General features: G+C 40.1%; 1 protein-coding gene across 3 annotated transcripts in view; it reads right to left on the reverse strand.

The window, feature by feature from the left end:
* The window catches only part of MTSS1 (MTSS I-BAR domain containing 1), a 1,668,097-nt gene that overhangs the window by 683,005 nt on the left and 964,042 nt on the right, over positions 1-21,050 (reverse strand). The window lies entirely within an intron of this gene.

Below are 21,050 nucleotides of genomic sequence, written 5' to 3' on the forward strand. Positions count from 1 at the left end.
TATATACCTTTAAGAAGGTATCTAAGGGCTTACATTAGAGTATAATTACTGAGCACATGCAAACCTGACTGCCATTTTGTAGTTAGCTGTTGAGATGTGAGCATGTAAGTAAGCTCTGTTTAACTAGTTTGTTCATATTTAGAGATGCATCCTGCCTGATGTGTTTGTATATATTAAAGCATCTGAACAAAACCTGAAGCCTTATTTGTAATCTAGATGAACGAGCAACACTACCTACGTCTTATGTTACCTCCCCAGCTTTCCTTACACCTTTTTTACATACAACTCAATACACTATTATATTTCTGTTGCTGACAGTATTTCACCCACAGTGAGTACATTTTTCCTAAATAATTCGTTCCGATACATTTATTTGCATTAAATCTTACCTGCCACACATCAGACCTTTCCTGTTGTTGTTTGTTTGTTTATTTATCTATTTATTTTTCTAACAGGAATAGAGGTTAATTGTAAATGCATTAAACAACAGAAATGGTTATAACATAAAACAGAAAAAACTTTAATAATGTGGGCATATTAAAAGCTAATGACTGCTTTCGCCACTGTATTAATGATTAAACATTTAACTCCTTCCTGTTATAAGCATTCAATTTGCACTGGAACCACAATTCCACAAAATGGCAGGATTATCATAATCTGGCATGATTACCATAATCCAACTCCCAAAACACACTCACACACACACACACACACACACACACACACACACACACACACACACACACACACACACACATTTCAAATTCCAAAATCCTAAATTGAAACATTACTTACATGAGCCAATGACAATGCCAACAAAATAAAATCAGGAGCATTACAGATAACAAATTGCATATTACATTCCAGTAACTTTTTCAATGTTGGGATGCTGAAGCAAATTAACTGTATATAGTGCAATGCAACACATGACATTTAAATGAACCACAGTACATGACATTTAAATAGGGGAAGCTCATGGTAAGCAGGCAACAGGATAAAAAGTTTTTTCTTCCACTAAGAGATTCCCTTCTTTTCTTTATTATATCAGATATAATTATTCTTTCAGATTATCATATTCCACACATACAAACTGGTTAACTTCCTATAATCAATCTAACGTCAGTAACACTTGATGAGCAGTGTAGTTCATTTTAATAATCACTCTCAGATTGTTTGAATCATTTCCATAGTTAGAATAAAAGGCACCCTAAACTCAGTATGGGATCTATTGAGAAGAAAGGAGGAACAACCTGGAGTTTCAGGAGGGTGAGTAACAACTATGTATGCAAACACAGTATTAGCTGATCTCTGAGAAACTTCAGCCATGTGATGAACTTGGGATGGGGCTCCTGTACACAGGGCATGTGCACCTGCTTCTTGTACATGCTGGTGTCCTCATAACCACATACAGGGGCACATTCATAGCTTTATACATTCACAGGTACTTTCCAGGCTGTGAGGATCTTAAGCTTAGCCTTACATTCACATGCTAGTTTTTAGCTTCTTATATTTTGTATACAAATTACTCAGACATAGGCCGAAACAAGGATATGTTGCAACATTTAAGTGTTTCCCTTATTCATGGGAGTCAGGGGTGCTAAACTGGGGGTGAATTTGCAGTGCCCATCCATTCATCCAAATTACATTTTAATAAAGTAAGAAAAATACTCTGCTTTATGTGGAGTGGAAGACAGTTCTACAGAAGTGGTATATTCTGAGATACAAACCTATCCCTCCAACACGTCCTACTTATTTTTCAAAAGAGATTGCGATCCCTTGAGCAACTGCTTATGACACCATTGGATCAAAGAACGTATAATAGTTCTGATAGAAAAGGGTCTGTTGAAGCTCTACACACAAGGCAGAGGTCACGTCTCAGTAGCCTGTATGATACTGAGGGATAAGGCTTTGAGGTGGTCTGCACAGTTTTTATGATTTAGACCCCGAATTTTTTAAATGAGAAAACAATGTGGTCACTCCATTTGTGACACGTGTTTGCACAGGTACATACAGAAAGGAGCATTTTACTCGATCACCATCATTTTCTTTCAGCTGTTCCCGTTAGGGGTCACCACAGCAGATCACCTGTTTCCATTTCTTCCTGTCCTCTGCATCTTGCTCTGTCACACCAACCACCTGCATGTCCTCTCTCACCACATCCATAAACCTTATCTTAGGCCTTCCTCTTTTCCTGTTACCTGGTAGCTTCATCCTTAGCATCTTTTTCCCAATATACTTAGCATCCCTCCTCAGCACATGTCCAAACCAACATAATTATACCTCTATGGCTTTGTCTCCAAACCTTCCAACCTGGGCTGACCCTCTAATATACTTATTCCTAATCCTGTCCACCCTCATCACACCCAGTGCAAATCTTAACATGTTTAATTCTACCACATCCAGCTCAAACCCCTGCCTTTTTGTCAATGCCACTGTCTCCAACCCATATAACATAGCTGGTCTCACCACCCACTTGTAGACCTTCCCTTTCACTCTTACAGGTACTCGTCTGTCACAAATCACTCCTGACACTCTTCTCCACCCACTCCATCCTGCCTGTACTCTCTTCTTCACCTCTCTTCCACACTCACCGTTACTCTGAACTACTGACCCCAAGTATTTAAACTCATCCACCTTCGCCACCTCTACTCCTTGCATCCTCACCATTCCTCTATCCTCCCTCTCATTCACACAGATATATTCTGTCTTAGTCCTGCTGACCTTCATTCCTCTTCTCTCTAGAGCATATCTCCATCTCTCCAGGGTCTCCTCCACCTGTTCCCTACTCTCACTACAGATCACAATGTCATCTGCAAACATCATAGTCCACGGGGACTCCTGCCTGATCTCGTCTGTCAACCTGTCCATCACCATTGCAAATAAGAAAGGGCTCAGAGGTGATCCTTGATGTAACCCCACCTCCACCTTAAACGCATCTGTCACTCCTACCGCAGACCTCACCGCTGTCACACTACCCTCGTACATATCCTGTACCACTCTTACATACTTTTCTGACACTCCTGACTTCCTCATACAATACCACAACTCCTCTCTAGGCACCCTGTCATATGCTTTCTCTAAGTCTACAAAAACACAATGCAACTCCTTCCGACATTCTCTGTACTTCTCCATCAACACTCTCAGAGCAAAGATCGCATCTGTAGTGCTCTTTCCTGGCATGAAACCATACTGCTGATCACTAATCATCACGTCCCTTCTTAACCTTGCTTCCACTACTCTTTCCCATAACTTCATGCTGTGACTGATCAATTTAATCCCTCTGTAGTTACTACAGCTCAGCACATCACCCTTATTCTTAAAAATCGGTACCAAAACACTTTTTCTCTATTCCTCAGGCATCCTCTCACATTCCAAGATTTCATTAAACAATCTGGTTAAAAACTCCACTGCCATTTCACCTAAACACCTCCATGCTTCCACAGGTATGTCATCTGGACCAACAGCCTTTCCATTCTTCATCCTCCTCACAGGTATCCTTACTTCCTCCTTGCTAATCCATTGTACTTCATGATTCACTATCCCTACATCATCCAACCTTCTCTCCCTCTCATTCTCTTCATTCATCAACCCCTCAAAGTACTCTTTCCATCTCCTCAACACACTCTCCTCGCTTGTGAGTATGTTTCCCTCATTATCCTTTATCATCTTTACCTGCTGCACATCTTTCCCAGCTCGGTCCCTCTGTCTAGCCAATCGGTACAGGTCCTTTTCTCCCTCCTTAGTGTCCAATCCTTCATACAACTCTTCATATGCCTTATCCTTTGCCACCTCTCTCTTTGCAATGCACCTCATCTCCTTATACTCCTGTCTACTTCTTCATCTCTCTGACAATCCCACTTCTTCATTACCAACCTCTTTCTCTGTATACTCTCCTGTACTTCCTCATTCCACCACCATGTCTCCTTGTCGTCCTTCCTCTGTCCAGATGTGATACCAAGCACCTTTCTAGCCATCTCCCTTACTAGCTCTGCTGTAGTTACCCAGCTATTTGGTAACTCTTCACTGCCACCCAGTGCCTGCCTTAAACATAAGTGTCAAGTACAGTGTTATTATTATACCCCTGCATCTGGATGGAACACCTTTAGACATATGCTGTGCAATGAAAAAGGACTTCTTGACAACAGTAGTTACATGGTGATCAAAGGGCAGTTTATTGTCGACATAGGCTCCCAATTCCCTAACTACGGGATCAGTTTTTAGGGGTATGTTGTCAATGTGAAGAGTCATACTTGCTAAAGGATACAATCATACCCTTCTTAGCAGTTAGTTATAGCCCATGGTTTTGTCACCAATTATTTGTTTGGATTAAGCCTCTTGGAGGATTCTGGTGTCTTCTGGGGAGTTTATGATGGCACCAACTTGCAGTCATCCGGAAACCAGGTCAGCCATAAAACCTTAACATTAGCTTTTATCTCTGAGAAGTAAATGCCATAGAGGAGTGGCCCAGGGACTGAATGATGGGATACACTGCAAGTAACAGTTTTTTTTGAGGTAGTATAGCCAACCACTCAAACTTCCTGGGTTTTTCTTGTAAGCCAATTTACTATCGATCAAGTTACACAGGGACTGACATTTCGGTGGGGATAGTTAATTTACAATACCTAACAGAAGGATGGTATTGAACCCCTTTACGAGATTTAGATATGTGATGTGCACTTCATCCATTGTCTCAGTAACTTTTTTGAAGAAGTCGACCAGGTTAAGAAGGCAGGACCTGCCCTCGAGGCATCTGAACTGGGCTTGGTCATGAGTCTTTAGGTTATCTAAATCCTTATATATTAATGCATAGCATTAAAGATGAGACTGGTCAGGCTTATGGGTCTATAATTACAGAGTCTGTTGAAGTCTTATGTTTGTGCAAAGGAATTCCCATTAATCTAGCATAAAGCATGTTTTGAGGCTGATACTGCATAGCTTCGGTTCGATTCTCAGCTAGAGCGTCTTCTGCGTGGAGACATGCGTGAATGGGCGTACCTTCTTGAAGGTTGTGTGTCAGGGCTGGTAACTCAGCATGTAAAACTCAACTACCAATCATTAGCGGACCGGAGTTCCACTGTGGCGACCCCTAACCGGGAAAAGCCGAAAGACACAAACAAACTGCATAGCTTCTGTAGGAGATTAGACAAGTCATTTTCAGGCTGACTAGTTGGCAGCCTGGTATGTTATACAGCCCCACGGATGTAGTGTTCTTGGCTTCACCCCCATGAGAACTTGTTCTTCACAGACTTGAGTGGGCAGGTATGTCATTTGAGAATACTGGAGGGGAGAGGAGGTTGAGGTCTGAGCTAAATTTGTCCACTAGTAGACTGTCTCTATCCTCTAAGTAGTACATGATATCATTTACTATTAGCTATGTACAGTGCTGGACATTGTTTCTAATGTTTTCCTAACATAATTAAAAAATACTTTGTGGTTATCCTTCACCTGGGTGGCTACTTTTACCTCACATCTGTCTTTGGTTAATCTGGAATTCCTTGTTTAGTTTAGCAACAGTATACTGGAATTTTGAAAATTAGATTTACTTTTGTGTGCAGTAAGTTTTTTTTTTCTTTTACTATACAGTTTGTTTTTTTATATTTGAGTTACAATGTAGGTGTTTAGTTTTGAATCTGGAGATGTATTTACTTCTGAGGGAGACAGATGTATCTATACAGCTATTTACATCTGCAAAAAAAAATTGTCAGTGAAGAATTCCACATAAGCAGTGGGGTTATCAAGATGGAAGGTGCTTTTGCACTTAGCCAGGTCATCACTCAATTTTAGTAAATTAGCCTTTCCATAACCTCTCAACAACAAGGTACTGAAAGACATTTCAGGCTTAAGTCTGACGGTGAAAGTGACTGGCTTGTGGTCTGATCTGACCAGAGACGAAGTTACAACTGGTGGGGAGCAAAGCTGCCTCATATTGATAAGAACCAAATGTGGGCGTTTACCCCCCCACCCCCACCCCAAGTTGGGGTGTAACCTAACTAGTCAATGGAGTTTGTATTGATTAAGTTCACAAATCTCTGGGCATACATGTTTGATGATGCGTAAATCTCCCAGTTCATGGAGGGGTAGTTAAAGTCTCCTAAGAGAATAGTGCTTGGCTTAACATGTGGCAACTCTACACTAGTTAGAAAGGATATATGGGCTGAAGAGGACAGGAAAGAGGTGTTGTTAACAGTAAGACGGATGTAGAGGAGTTCTAGATCATTTTGTCTAACTAGTCTAGAGGTGAAGTGTTTTTCTAAGCATATGGAGACACCATTAGTTTTAGTGCCTTTGTCTATTATTGTGGGCCTGAATGTGTGACAGGTATTGAAACCCTGGAATGATGGACTGCTTTTAATCATCTTGAACCAAGTCTCTGTGATGATACATATATGTTCCAGAGTAAGAAATGCTTGTAGGGAGTGGAGTGTTTTGTTAAGGCTTCTAGCATTGAGTAGTAATAGCTTAATGTTATTTGGAATCGGTTCAATAATGTTGGAAGCTTCAGAATAATAACTTTGACTAAAAAGTTACTATGAGGGTGGACAAGGATTTAGTTAATATATGAAAGCCTTTGAGGGGAGAGGTGCACGCTATCCATGGCACAGTAGTTGTGACTGTCTACCATCTCTTCACAGGTGGGTATATATTGCACCCCCTTTGAATGATACCAGAAGGTAAGCCAATTGAAGAAACCGATAATCATTTTTTCATACTGCAACATAATTTTTCGTAATTGTAGAATGATGCTCATGGCAAGGTTCATACCAACCTCAGACACATATTCTGAGAGTTCCATCTTCTCTTCATATAGTCCAGGGATATACATCTCAAGACATTTACACCCACATGTATAATGACTGCCATGTGTGTACTTATGTAGCAAACCATTTAATTATGATATCAATATATTGGCATTGATGGGCAAATATATAAATATTTATGCTTCTCCTAGCTGGTGTGACATGCTATCATTTTCATATGTATTTATGACTATAGTAATTTATCAAAATATATTATGTTATTCTACATTTTCTGTCATTGTACTATAGGAACCTATCAGTTACTTACCTGTGCCATTTACTGATGATTTTACTTTCTTAATCACAAAACTGCTCACACTGTAAAAGTAATTGCGTAATGGCCTGGGTTATGACTGAAAATTGAAATGAACCATTCTACCCACCTGGACTAACAAACAAGTAGACAATCTATGAATTTACTCAGCATAAAAATGGGGTACATTAGACTCTAATTCTAAATGTAATCATTTGTTAAGGCAGAATTTTCTTCAGCTGACTGACATTCCTACTAGAGAAGAGAATAACTTTGTATATCTTATGCATCACTGGATAAGCATATGATGGTGGATTTTTGTTTATTTCCTTCTCTGTCTGGAAAAAAAATCATCTTATCCTCAAAGCACAATACTTGCTTTTTTCAATGAAAGCATCTTTATGTAATCTTTACTTAAATTACTTTAAGGTTACAAATCTGATACAGAATACTCAGCAGGGTTACTTTTGACAGTATTAATAGTAGAAAGGCAGCCTGAATTTATTAATAATTTACTTTATTTGTGTGATGACAGCAGTAAATACTATTTCACTCACTCCAAAATGGCTGTACCTGATAAACCTTTACAAAATAGGTCCTGGTATTAGGTTAACCTTTGTACAAGCTACTAGTACATTAAGTGTTAAAAACAATACTGATATATTTCATATGATCACCGTACTTTAACTTATTATCTGCTTGAAAATCAAATAGGCTGTCGGATTGGAGAAGATAAGTGCCAAGGAGTTCAAAGTACTTATTAGTTCCATTAGGATTCATACTTCAAAGAAGTTTTAACAAAAGCATCATACCATAGGCCTAGAAAACTGTTAACATTAGACTCTTGTAAAAAATAAGAGAGACAGAACAGATGTAAGAAATTTACACTCTATTTCTACATTATCTAGTAGTGGAAAACATATGGGCAGAATGGTTTTGCATATATAACTGAATGAAAATTGCAGATAAAACTTGCTAAGCATCCATAAGAATGCCCAAACTAACAATCATTCACTCACAAATCGTAACCATACTTTTACCATATCACAATTACATCTAAACATTGTTTTACAGGCAGATGTTATGTATGAGGATGTTTAGGCAAACATTTGAAATGTCGGCATCTGCTAGAGCATGTCTCAAAACACAGCGACTTTGTGGCCCCAAAAACAGGCTAACATATACTAGGTCCGAGATGGCCATTTCTTAGAATATTTCCTTTTCTTCTAGGTATGAAGATCATAGAGTTAGTATGTATAAGTTGGGGGGTGCAAGGGGCTTGCCCCCTGCAAAAATGAAGTTTAAAGAGTCAAAGCAATGTTAGAGATTCACTCTTTAGCTGCATCTTCAATCTTTTTTTTTTTTGGCACGCTGGCACTCGGCATTCTGAGAACCAACATTTCAACAGGGAGTGGGATTTTTAAAGTGCCTTTGATAAGGTTAATTATGACTTTGTATTCAAGCTGGTTTTAATGGTTTTCTTGTCTTTACTTATAGGATGGATAAGAGAATAGCTACAAAACAGAGTATGGAAGGTATCTTGGGATTACGACTTTGACACAGCACACTGTTAATCACAGAAGTAAATGGTAATAAAAAAGTAAGTACTGGAGGAGGAGGAGGGAGGGACGGAGGGATGGGACAACATCCACCAGTTTGAATTAGTGAAGAGAAGAGGTACATGGGCATTGTGGATCACCTTGCATTAGGGAATATGCATATAGTATAGCACTGGATAGGGAATGTAATAAAAGAGGTATGAGACAGGAAGAGCAATAATGGAAGAAAAAAGAGTTATCAACTGAGTTGGCAGAAAGTGAAGAGGAAGAGTGGCAAAAAGGGAGGTGGGGTGGAGTTGAGAAGGGCTGAGACAAATTGGAAGATTTAAGGAAGTGAAAAGGTTACGTATCCACAGCCTAGAATAGTTAGGAAGAGTGGCTGTTTAGCAGCTAATTGATGAAAAATGGAAGGGATAATGCCCTATGAGCAAATCAAGAAATATTATGGGCTAGTAAGGAATAACTGTTTGGAATATCTGTAAATAAAGACAAGAACAGGGAGAGATACCAAGTAGTAGAGAAAGAAGCATACAGTACTATATGAGCAGGTAAAGTGTAACAAGGCAAAGTAGGGAAAATATAGTGATATACGGAGAGGAGAAAGAAGTTCAGTAAGGAGGCTATATTACAGCAGGTGTGGAACAATGTACTTCTAGCTCCACTAAAGGAGAGAGAGTAGAAGGAAAGTTTGAAGAGTGTGAAAGTCACAAGAAAGGCATGCAGGAGACAAATGCATGTGTTACAGGTGTTACCTGTCATTATTGTTTAAGATGGAGGAGGAGGATGTGCATGCTGAAAGTGTCAACACAAAGAGGCAGGTCTGTTCCATATGACATGTGACTGTATGTAAAGGGAATTTAAAGAGAAATTGGAAGGCTTGAAATAAAGTGAGGATCTTGAAGGATCAGTACAGGTTGTGGATGCCCATAGAATCGGTACAGGGTGTGAATATCAGAAGTAGCGGAAAAAAGTTAGAAATGGGGGAGACAGGGTGAATAAGTAAAGGATAGCATGTGTGGGTTTGTGGCTAACTAGGAATAGGGTAGACCAAGTTAACAGCAGAAAATGGTGAGTATTAATACAAAACTTGTAATACAAAACTAGAAGGGAAGATGTTTAGGAAGGAATTGACAGAGGCAGTAAAGGAAATGGAATGGAGGGCGGAGTATGGAACTGATTGTATAATGAAGAAAATGGAAATCTCACAAAATGAGGAAATGGTATAGGTAGAGATGCTTCAGAATTGTATACTGTTTACTGTAAAGATAATACTTAATAGGATACAAAAATATTATATATTTACACAGACAAATGCATACATACCATTTGGCAAAAAGATATGCAAGTAAATATTTCTGGAATGCTTATCACAAAATACAAAAAAGGAGGAGCAGAAATGTCCATCAGCAATCAGCAAAACAGGCTTGGATGGCTGCGCAAAGCAATTATTAATATACGCATATTAGTCTTAGTTACCAGCACTTGGTAAGCCACTAACAACCAAAAACTACAAACTATGCTGAATAGAATCTGCATTTTTTACTAAGTCTCACACACACACACACACACACACACACACACACGCACACACGCACACACACACACACACACACACACACACACACACACACGCACACACACACACATCTTCATTATTGGAGTACACACTCTTCTGCTGGGATTTCTGACTTACAAACTGCCATAGCTCAGTCACTGCCTCTACCCTGCACCCACTCTTTCATACCGTAACCTTAGTAAGATCTCACAGATCCTACTCTTCAGCTACATTAAGCCTTACCATCTCATCCCATAAACTCCACAACTCTGGCCTTACCTTTCTGTACTACCAGTTCTATGCTGTGGAACAATATTCCTGACAATATTAAAACCTCAAAAACCCTTGATCCTTCAGGGATGCCTAGAAGGTGCACCTCAGTAAGGTGTTGGCTTACAACTGTTAGTCAAGGGTTACTTCTATTCCATCCATCCATCCACCCACAACCTCTTTTTTTCCCATTTTTGCACACAGGATGGTTTCACCTCAAGAATGACAATCATCTAGAGCCAAGGTTCACACTGCCAGGTACTAGCTGTACCGTAGTTGTTCTTCCATATCACAAACTCACATCTATGGCCAGATTAGTGTGTCCAATCCACCTACTGCATGTCTTCGGAATGTGAGAGGAAACCGGTGCAACCAGAGGAAACCCATGCAAACACAGAAAGGACATGCAGCCTCCATACAGAAGATACCGCAGCTGAGAACTGAACTGGGGAAGAGGCAACAATGCTATCTGCTGCGGCACTGTGCCGCCCCTTCTCCCTTGCTTACTACAAATCACCCTCTCGATCTGTCACACTCTTAACACATCAATCAAATATGAACACATATTGTACTAATTATACGTATTAATTTATATGCAAGTGAATAATCAGGTGCTGCTACTTAACTTGATACAGTGATGTTCTATGATCGTTTTATACTACTACATGTGTTCAAATCATGAAGCTATTTAGCTGCACTTGTCACATTACCACGTCTTTCTTTTTTATTGCTGATGTAATGTACTTTCTCTCTGTATCCCCTAATAAAATAATTTTTGTCTTTAATGCTGATCATAATGTTCTACTACACTTTGCATTTTTTAACCAGTAATCTATTTATTTACTGTTTTGTTTATAGCTGGATAAGGGCTTTGAGACAGTCTACCTAACAAATAATAGCATCATGCGGCTGGATTAACTTCATGCACTCTGAGCTTTTACTGCATGCATTCCTTATCCTTTGCGTTGGATGACTAGAACATACTTTTGCCTTTGTTTAATCCTGCAGCCAGAGTTCTGATAATTTCTGACAGCATGGCAGTGAAATCTGGTGAATGCAGCCTGAGAATGCTGTATGCATGCCTTTCAAATGTCTTTCTGCCTATAAAGTCATTTGCTACGTGCTACGCTACATGTTTTGCATGTCTGCTTGGTTTCAATTCATGAGTTCTTGTATAAGTGCCTACTTCTGCTGGATGTAGAGTTGGTCTTTACTTGACATTAATTTTTACTTCACAATGTTGGCATACTGTGTTTATACAGCCACTGTTTACACAAGTACTGTGGCTAGCTATTATAATACACCCCTCTGCACATGGCTAAGACAACAGTTTGCCTCACACCTGCTAAGCTGCTCTAAAGTTCAATCTACTCCCTTTTTATCTGACACCTGGAGTAACCTGTTCCACAGAATATCTTTACAGTTTGTTTAGACAGCTGTTTCCTTGTTTTTGCTGCACAATTAATCTCCGTTTGCCTTGCCCCCCCCCCCATATTCTTAGCAGATCTCGCAGTCGCTGCACCTGTCTGAAATTAACAGAAAGGTTACCAGTGCTGTTCGTATTGTCACTAGTATTTCTGGTATTGCTAGCTGCTGTCCACTACTGTTCAGTCCTCCTGCTCTGCAACATCACCCCAGAATGATATTTACATGTCCATCAAGTCTAGCCAAGTCACCCATCCTACAACAAAAATGATACGGACTACTTCAACCCCTGTTTTAATTACTATTTTATTCCTATTTAAATCTGTTTAAAAAAGTACAGGCAGCAGATTTGGGGCATGCTCTGCAGGAAGCAATAGGTCTCTGAAAGGTTGAACTGTTGTTGTGTATAAACCTACAAGGCAAGACAGAATGGGAAAATTAATTTAGTGTTTGATAGAACGTGTTCTGTGCAGAGATGCAAATTAGTTGGAGAAAAACAAGATGGCCAGAGGGTTTGTGCCAGTTATTATCTAAGAGGAAACAGGAAAAAGGCTCTGTACATTGTATATTACAGCTGCAGTGGTGGTGCTGCGGTAGCATTGTCGCCTCACAGTTAGACGTTGCCCGTTCAATTCTCAGTTAGAGCATCTTCTGTGTAGCGACATGCGTGAATGGGCCTTCCTTCGTTGAAGGTTGTGCGTTAGGCCCGGCACACCAGTACATAAAAATCTACTGCCAATCATTAGTGGACCAGAGTTCCGCTGTGGCGACCCCTAACCGGGAAAAGCCGAAAGACACAAACAAACATTGTATATTACAACAGTTTCATTAAACTAACCAAAAGTATCTGACCCATCACTACTAATTACGCAGAAGGAGATCAAATGGTGGGAGGGTACTGTTAATGCAGACTGCTATAATGCTTCACTGAAGTGTTTGCTTATCATTTTACCTCAGTAAAATATTATGCTGTTCTACAGTACTGAAAAAACAAAAACGGCCTGCTCTGTTGCATCTCTAAACATGTTACTTTGACCATGGACTTCACTGTAAACTCTCTCTCTTTGCCAATGGCCTGTGACATGGCTGAAAAGCGTCCACTTTAGATCAAACCACCTATTCAGTTAGCAAGCAAAATAAAATTTAAAAACACACAAAAAATCTGGTTAGAAAGAGGAGGTGGGGAGGAAGTGATGAGCAGAAGGCAACCTTGTGTAGTGGCAAAAGCCTGTACAAAAATAAAACAGCTGCATGGTCTACTTGTTGAAGGAAGGAAGGAAGATACTACGAGTGCAACAATAAGAGAAGCTACACTGGACAGGTATCAGCAGATATTTAGCAGTTCTTCAGATACCATTACGACAAACCTTGCTTGGGCAAACACCCTGCTCCAAAACATTACTGGGAAAAAACAGCAATAATAAATTCACAGAAAATGTTTGTTTTCTTCTGGAGATTGACTATGACTTGCACCTTCTCATTCCTCAGAAACGTAATGTAATTAACTTCTCAGACAGCTACATCTCAGGCACAAAAATACTGATTTGACACTTTGTGGCAGTCTCTAAATTAAAGGGCCTCTTTAGGGCAGAAAAGCCCTTTCAGTCACCTCTGTTTGGAGGAACAGAATTTGGTCCATCATTCTTACCAATGTGACCTGTCAAGCAGAACAGCACCCTTGCCACCTTCATGATACATCTAAATAATCTGATAGGCAGCCTCAAATTATCTCTTGGTTTAAACTGGATTGCCCTTTTTGAGGCTGGAGGCAACTTTTTATATGGGTTATTGACTATATTGGTAATGGTCTGCAGACTGACCACCTAGTACTTACTTGAGAACCTATGAAACTGGGACTGGAATACGATGACACCTGGATTTACAGCAGCTAGAGAACAGGTCATACTGCAGGCAATACCAGGAAACAAAAGGGAGGGGTTCACCTGGAAGCAGTAATGGGTGGAACACAAATGCAAGCTACTAGGAACATATATACGGTTGCTGTGAAGATGGCACTATCCTGGAAGCCATTACGACACACAGTTGTACAAAGCCAGTAAATTTACAAGTTCATGAATGCCTGGGACAGATAAACGTAGAGTAGTAGGGTAGTAGTAGGGAACGAGATCAGCAAATGGACAGCCTCCAATAGTTAGAAGGATGAGAGATAAACCACAGGTTTTCTTCTCTTAGCATCGCCATCTGTTTGTCCATATTAGGAAACAGTGGAAAGAACTGGCCTAAGTTAGAGATAACAGAAAAAAGGAAAGGAAGATGTAAGAATAACATCAAGAATAGGCATAAATACTGAATAAGCTATTCACCTTTACATTTTCAAATGAGTAGAAAGGCCAGGTACTAGCTATGGGAGGCAAAGACAGGTACAAATCTAGCAAAGGAGAAGACAAAGTACATAGTTATGGTTGCCACCAGTCCTGCCATCAGTGGGACACTCACATTTTGGATCTAACGATCACATTGCCCACATTAGGAAACAGAGGGACACAAAAAGTCCCAATTTTGACAAATCTCTGAATTGCTGAGAAAAAACTCTACTTCCTTCTGGCTTTTTCTCAGCAAATTAGAATTTTAGTTATGATGCCATCAGCCTAGAATATCAGCTGTTCCCTGATAGGTATGGGTAGCAAAAACCATGTAAGATTGGCTGAAATTTGTGCAGGGGTGGGAATCAAATGAGGAACAGCCCTACAAAGCCACAGCTATAAAGTGCTTTTTATAAGCACTTTTATAGCCACAGGGATTGTGCATTTTAGCTCCTGGTTTAAGCATATTTTTACTTTGGACAGTTTAGGCAGTAATGATATTTTCTATGTGTATTTTTTCCCTCTGTTTGCGCTTGTGCACTTCAGTGGCATTAAGGTTAGTCTAGAATGTGCAGCTGTGTAACACAATGCAAACAAACATGATCAGAAAGAATCCACTTAACAACCACACTGTAGACGATTGTTCAGTCTTTAAGGATTTACTTTGCATATCCTACAGGGAGTGTTTTAAACCACTGCCTATAGCTGGGAGCCAAAAGGTATTGCTGCTGTCCTCTGCTAAACCATACTGATCCATTGTGAAGTATCTTTATGACCAACATAACATACTTATAAAAGCAGATGTACATGCTCAAACAACAAGCACATTTTTGCAAGGCAGGCTACCTTCTTCCAACTCCCCACACCTGCACATTATTGATCAGATGTTTTATTGTATGCAGGTCTATGGAACTTACAGAGATTCGAATGGCTGTAATGTTTTATTTTATTATAATATTAATACATTCACCCATAGTTTATTATTTATTATTCTTTTCTCCAGTTTTACTTTGATAGGAATCTTGAAAATGTTGGATACAGTACTCACTGCAGCCACCAAATACTTTACTTTGCAATATAAGTTCACTAACTAAAATAAATATACTGAAAGACCAAAAATGGAAGCAGCAAGGCAATTATTTGTGACAAAAATAGCATTTAAATGATTTGTAGTTACTAAACGGAATGGGTGTGCACTGTAGTTTAAATTAAACATAAAGTACATCTAATATATTGATTCTTCAACAGAATCCAATTTATAACATATGGGAAGTGTTCTATACAATTGCTCTCATACAGCAAAATTAAAAAAAATGCCTGAACAGATAAAAAGATCTGCTTACTGCATGTCACACTTGAGCAAGACAAGACAAGTTTTATAGACCCCAGCAACCCTCGCAAGTGTCTCTGCTTCTCTGGAACGTCCAGACAGTCACATGATTGGCCACACCCTCTACCTATGGCCACACCCTCAGTGATGTCATATATTGGATACACTCTTTGCGTCTCAGTCCCACTTTGGTCCAATGAAAAGGTTGCAATCCTACATATATTACCTCTGAAAAAACAAAGTGCAGCAACAAGATAAACGCTAAGCACCACATCGTTTCACACAACCAGAAACTGGCAACAGCTAAGTGCTCACTGGCACACTGACTGACACCCTGTTACATTATATCAAGTACCAAAGTTAAGGCTCTGCCCACAATATTTTACTCTCTCTACAGCATCACTAAGACATACTGAAACAATGAAATTGCGTTTCCGACAAAGGCAAAAATGAACTTGGTGCCAATATATATAGTGTAACTGCAATGAAAGAAATCTGGACAAAGTCATAACTAATTGTGGGACAAAGGCCCAAAAAATAGGACAATTTTTAAATATTGCTCTTGCAAACTTAGGAAGCTGATAGAATAACAGGTTTCATGTTAGCATGATATCTGAAGAATAGGACATCTAAAACTCAAATGTCTGTCATTATTTTCTGACTTCAATCTTTAATGGCTTGCAATAATTTGCCAGAAAACCACAATTTTATGAAAAAGGGCAAAAATATGAGGCAAAAATCTGGACATTCTGCGAAAATCTGTACAGTCGAGAGGTATGAACAGCTGCATGCTTCTAGGCCACATCTGCAGTTTGCATTTAGTGTACTAAACAGGGTTTCTGAACACTAACAAAGTGAGCTGGGGTCACCAACAACTTGAGACTGCGATGCAGGGACCAGCTTGGTATAGGAGCGGCCTTAGGTCAACTGGTGCCCTAGGCAAAAGGGCTTCATGGCACCCCCACCACACCAACTGGTGCCCCCATTCTGGTCTACCTACACCAAATAAATACTGGAAAGGCGCCTCTGCTACAATGGTGCCCTAGGTGGCTGCCTAGCTGGCCTATGCCTAAGGCCGGCTATGGGTACATATAAAGCAAGGCAAGAAATATTCAATATTAAATCTGAAATAACAATGCACAGTAGCACATGGCAGGTACAGCAACACAATAGACAGGCACTCTGTTCCATCGTGCCATTGTACACCTTACATCTCAGCATACAGCACTGCTCATCGATGCCACTGTTTGTTTATTATCATGAGCTTCAACAATGGGAGGCCCTAAGCTGGGAGGCCCTAAGCAAAACAGCTTATGAGGAGCTGAAAGCTGCTTAGTTACGAAAGTTTTGCTCCCCATGATCAGTCACTGCAACATTCATTTTGTAGAAAATTACTCTCTGGCACTAAGTAAATGGTTTTTTGAATGCAATGGGGAACAAGTCCAAACAGGTTAGCATAGAAGTGCATTTTTATAACAATATCAATTTACATCAGTATTCAAAGGCAAATTCTACAAAGCATGAAATAAAAGATACTATAAGTTTCATCAGCATTATGAAATATGGACTGCATGCCCTGTCAGCAGCTTGGTCACACATCTCTGAGCCTTTTTCCTCTGAACGTTGTGGTGCATCTTGCTGCAGTTATCTGGATAATACAAGCTGGTGATGCACCTTTAGTATTTTCCCCCTTTTTTCTCTTGTAGTGTGACCACCAAGTTGGTAAGTATAAGTTATGCAGTGGGGATTCACCTGCAACTTTGTGTGTGTGTCTCTGTCTTTCAAGCTATACTTTTCAGTACTGAAAATTTGATAAAGTGCACCTCATTTTTTAACTTAACCGAACACATGGAAACCCCTATCAACTCTGTGATGTCATTTAAAAAGCACATTTAAAATGCAAAAACTGAAACATTCCAGTCATTATTTTCTGGCAGTTTAATCTTCTTCTTCTTTTGGTTTTTCCCGGTTAGGGCTCGCCACAGCGGATCACCTGTCCGCTCATGATTGGCAGTGGAGTTTTACAGTGTTGAGCTGCCAGCCCGGCACCCAATCTTCTATGGAAGGCACGCACTCACACCTAGGGCCAATTTAAAGTATCCAATCCACCTACAGCATGTCTTTGGGATGTGGGAGGAAGCTGGAGCACCCCGGAGGAAACACACGCGACCACAGGGAGGACATACAGACTCCGCACAGAAGGCACCCCAGCCGAGGATTGAACTGGAGAACCTCTTGCTGTGAGGTGGCAACGCTAACCACTGCACCACTGTGACTGCCCCTTAATGCTATGAAAAAGAGTTATGTACTTACCATAACTTGGCATCTGTGTTACCTATGTCATCATTCAACACCACAAGGTCTAGGATCCAATATTGGATCCGAGCCGACAACATACTACAGAAAGATACAAGGCTCTAGTTCCTCCCTCTCCCATGATTCCCTGTTGCCCTCTAACCCCATATCGAGTTTGCTGTCGTGTTCCCAAGGACTAGTCCTGCAAGACTGGAAGGAAAACACTCCAACTTCCTCCATGATCCACAAGGTAGGGGGAAGGCGGGAGTGAAAAATGTGATGGATGATGACTTAGGATAACACAGATGCCAAGGTATATAACTCTTTATCTGATGTTATCCAAGCCATCATTCATCACCATAGGGTCACCATGTTCCCGGGAGGCCACAGGTACCATTATCCTAGGGAGGCCACAAGGAAGGACATTCTGGAGCTCTGTGGAGCCAAAGGAAGCCCTGCTCCTAGAAATCAAATCTATCTTGTAGTGAGACATAAAAGTGTAATTATTAGACCAAGTGGCAGCAGCACAAATGTCATCAATAGAAAGCCCATCCAAAAAAGCTGAAGAAGTAGCCATGGACCTTGTAGAATGAGCCTTGACTCTTCCTGGAACCTCAAGATGGTTATTGTCGTAGACATTGGAGATGCAGCTAGAGACCCATTTAAAGATAATGACCTTAGAACCGGAAGACCACGTCTACTGGGGGAAAAGGCCACAAAGAGCTGCTCTGACTTACGAAAACCTTTGGTCCTATGAAAGTAGAACCGTAACTGTCAGTGTATGTTCAAGGAATATAGAATGTACTCCCTTTTATTGGAATAATTGGGGAAGAACACTGGTAGCTGAATATAATGGTTCAGAGTAGATTGGGAAACAATCTTGGGCAAGAAGGAGGGGTTCATCCTAAGAGAGATACTGTCCTTGTGAAAAATCATGTAAGGGGAAGTAATGGTAAGAGCCTGCAGTTCTGAGACCCTCCTATCTGAGGTAATAGCTACCAGGAAGGCTGTCTTCCAAGATAGGAATTTCAGATGGCAGGAACTAGTAGGCTCGAAAGGACTCCTAGTCAGAGATTGCAAAACCAACATAAGGTCCCAGGGAGGCAAGGGATCCTTAATTAGTGGCCTAAGTAGGAAGACCCCTTTCATAAATGCTTTACAAAGCCTAGATGAAAAAGTAAACTCGGTGTTCTCGTGAAAGTTAGAAATTGCTTCCAACTGAAGCTTGATGGTAGAGAAAATTCCTCCCGCTTGGGAAAGGGAGGACAAAAACAAAAGTATGTCTGAAACTGAAGCGGAAAAGGGATCCAGATTCCAGTTCTTGGCCTAGATAGAGAACCTTTTTCACTTACTGCAATAAACCTTTCTAGTGGAAGGTTTCTGGGAGGCTAGAATGATATGCTTAATCGGAGACGCAAGCCTGGACTGTTTTAGAATCACTGAAACTGGAGAAACTATGCTGTTAGACGAAGGGTCCGAAGGTTTGGGAGAGGAAGCCCCGATGAATGGGAACTCAGATCCTGACAGGGATCCAGTACCTATGGTGGATACGTCAGATGAGAACTGATGAACGGGAACCAGAGATGACAAGGCCAGAAAGGGGCAATGAGGATAAGGGATGTTCTCAGGTGTTGCGCTTTCTGCATAACCTTGGGAATTAAAGGAAAAGACACTTATCTTAGCTACAGCCAAGGGAACTCATCTGCATCTAAAACACGGCAAACAAGATATGGGGGTTAGATGGCAATAGGGCATCATGGGAGGGGCAGTCGCTAGAGCCTTGGATCTGTCTGTAGTATGTTGCTGGCTCGGATCCAAGACCCTGTGGTGATGAATGATAACATGGATAACATCAGATCCAAAGACATGTGTTCTTTGGTATAGTCTCTTGGTCCCCACTTGTAAACCGTGACTCTGAGCACGTCTGAAGATAATCTGCTCTCCTGGAAAGGTGATGATTTTGTCAACAGCTGGATGTTACATTTCATTTTTATTGTATTACACAATCTCACTGATTCACCCAATCTTATCTGGCATCTTGTAATTTCAATGTTTCATTGCTATGCAATGCTATGTGCTTTGTGATGCTAGTAGTGTTATTGCTATGCACTGCTATGTAATACGTAACACTTGTAGTATTATTACCATGTTTCAAATTGTATCTTAATTACAAGAAATCAATGTGATGGCTGTTATATATAGTACTTATATTTTTATTTCAGAACTTCAATGTTATGTAAGCACGCTACATACTATAAGCTGATTTATTTAATATATGTACATATTATTACAGTATCTCTAATTTCTATGCTTTAATAATATATATTAATTAAAAATAAAGTAAAATAAGCCAATTAACCAAAACTTTTGGATCATCCCTATAAAGATACGATTGCAAAATCAGATTATGTGAAGGTCACTAGTGTTACATTAGCTTTTACTACAAACTCCACAGTGACATAGCACTGAATGCTGACATGCAGATGTAAACTGAAGGAAGAAGAGGAAGTAAAAAGAATACCCTACAAGACAGGAGCATCCGAGCCATGACTGAAAAACAAGTCCCCTCTCATAATTATTTCCAGTTACAAACATGTTTGGACATGCATTACATATCATAAAACTCTCATGTTTCAATTACAGTACAGCTAAGAGGAAAGGAATTACTATTAACATTTATGTATGGTGAATGAAAAACATTGATCTATGGTCTTAGCACCCCAACATACACACGTACGCATAGGCTACATCTAAAACCATATCTGACCTCAGTGCAGCTCACTTGGTTACTGATATTCTAAGTACATTAATAAGTTTGATAAAGACAACTGAAAATAAAGCCCAGAAAGGACACACAATATGTCTGAATTAACAAACTTCTAATCTGACACATTTCTAAGCAGCAATGCTTAAATGTCAGCAATTTATAGCAGACAAACTAGTCTGTCCTTGTAGAATCTGTGAAGTTAGAGCAATAAGCTCAGACAACTGAGAGGGCAGGAGAACAACCCACTGTAGCCACTGATGCCCCATCCAGTGTGTGTGTGTGTGTGTGTGTGTGTGTGTGTGTGTGTGTGTGTGTGTGTGTGTGTGTGTGTGTGTGTGCGCGCAGTCTACATGAGGGCAGCTGAAATGGTACAAAGTCTGTACCAGATATCACAGAGACTCCAAGAATGTAACATGTATAACCTCAGTTAAATAACAGCATGGCATAAAACATTTGTGAACCAAGAAAATACAAG

Source organism: Protopterus annectens, chromosome 3.part1, assembly GCF_019279795.1.
Source record: "Protopterus annectens isolate FY-2018-M chromosome 3.part1, PAN1.0, whole genome shotgun sequence".
NCBI lineage: Eukaryota > Metazoa > Chordata > Ceratodontiformes > Protopteridae > Protopterus > Protopterus annectens.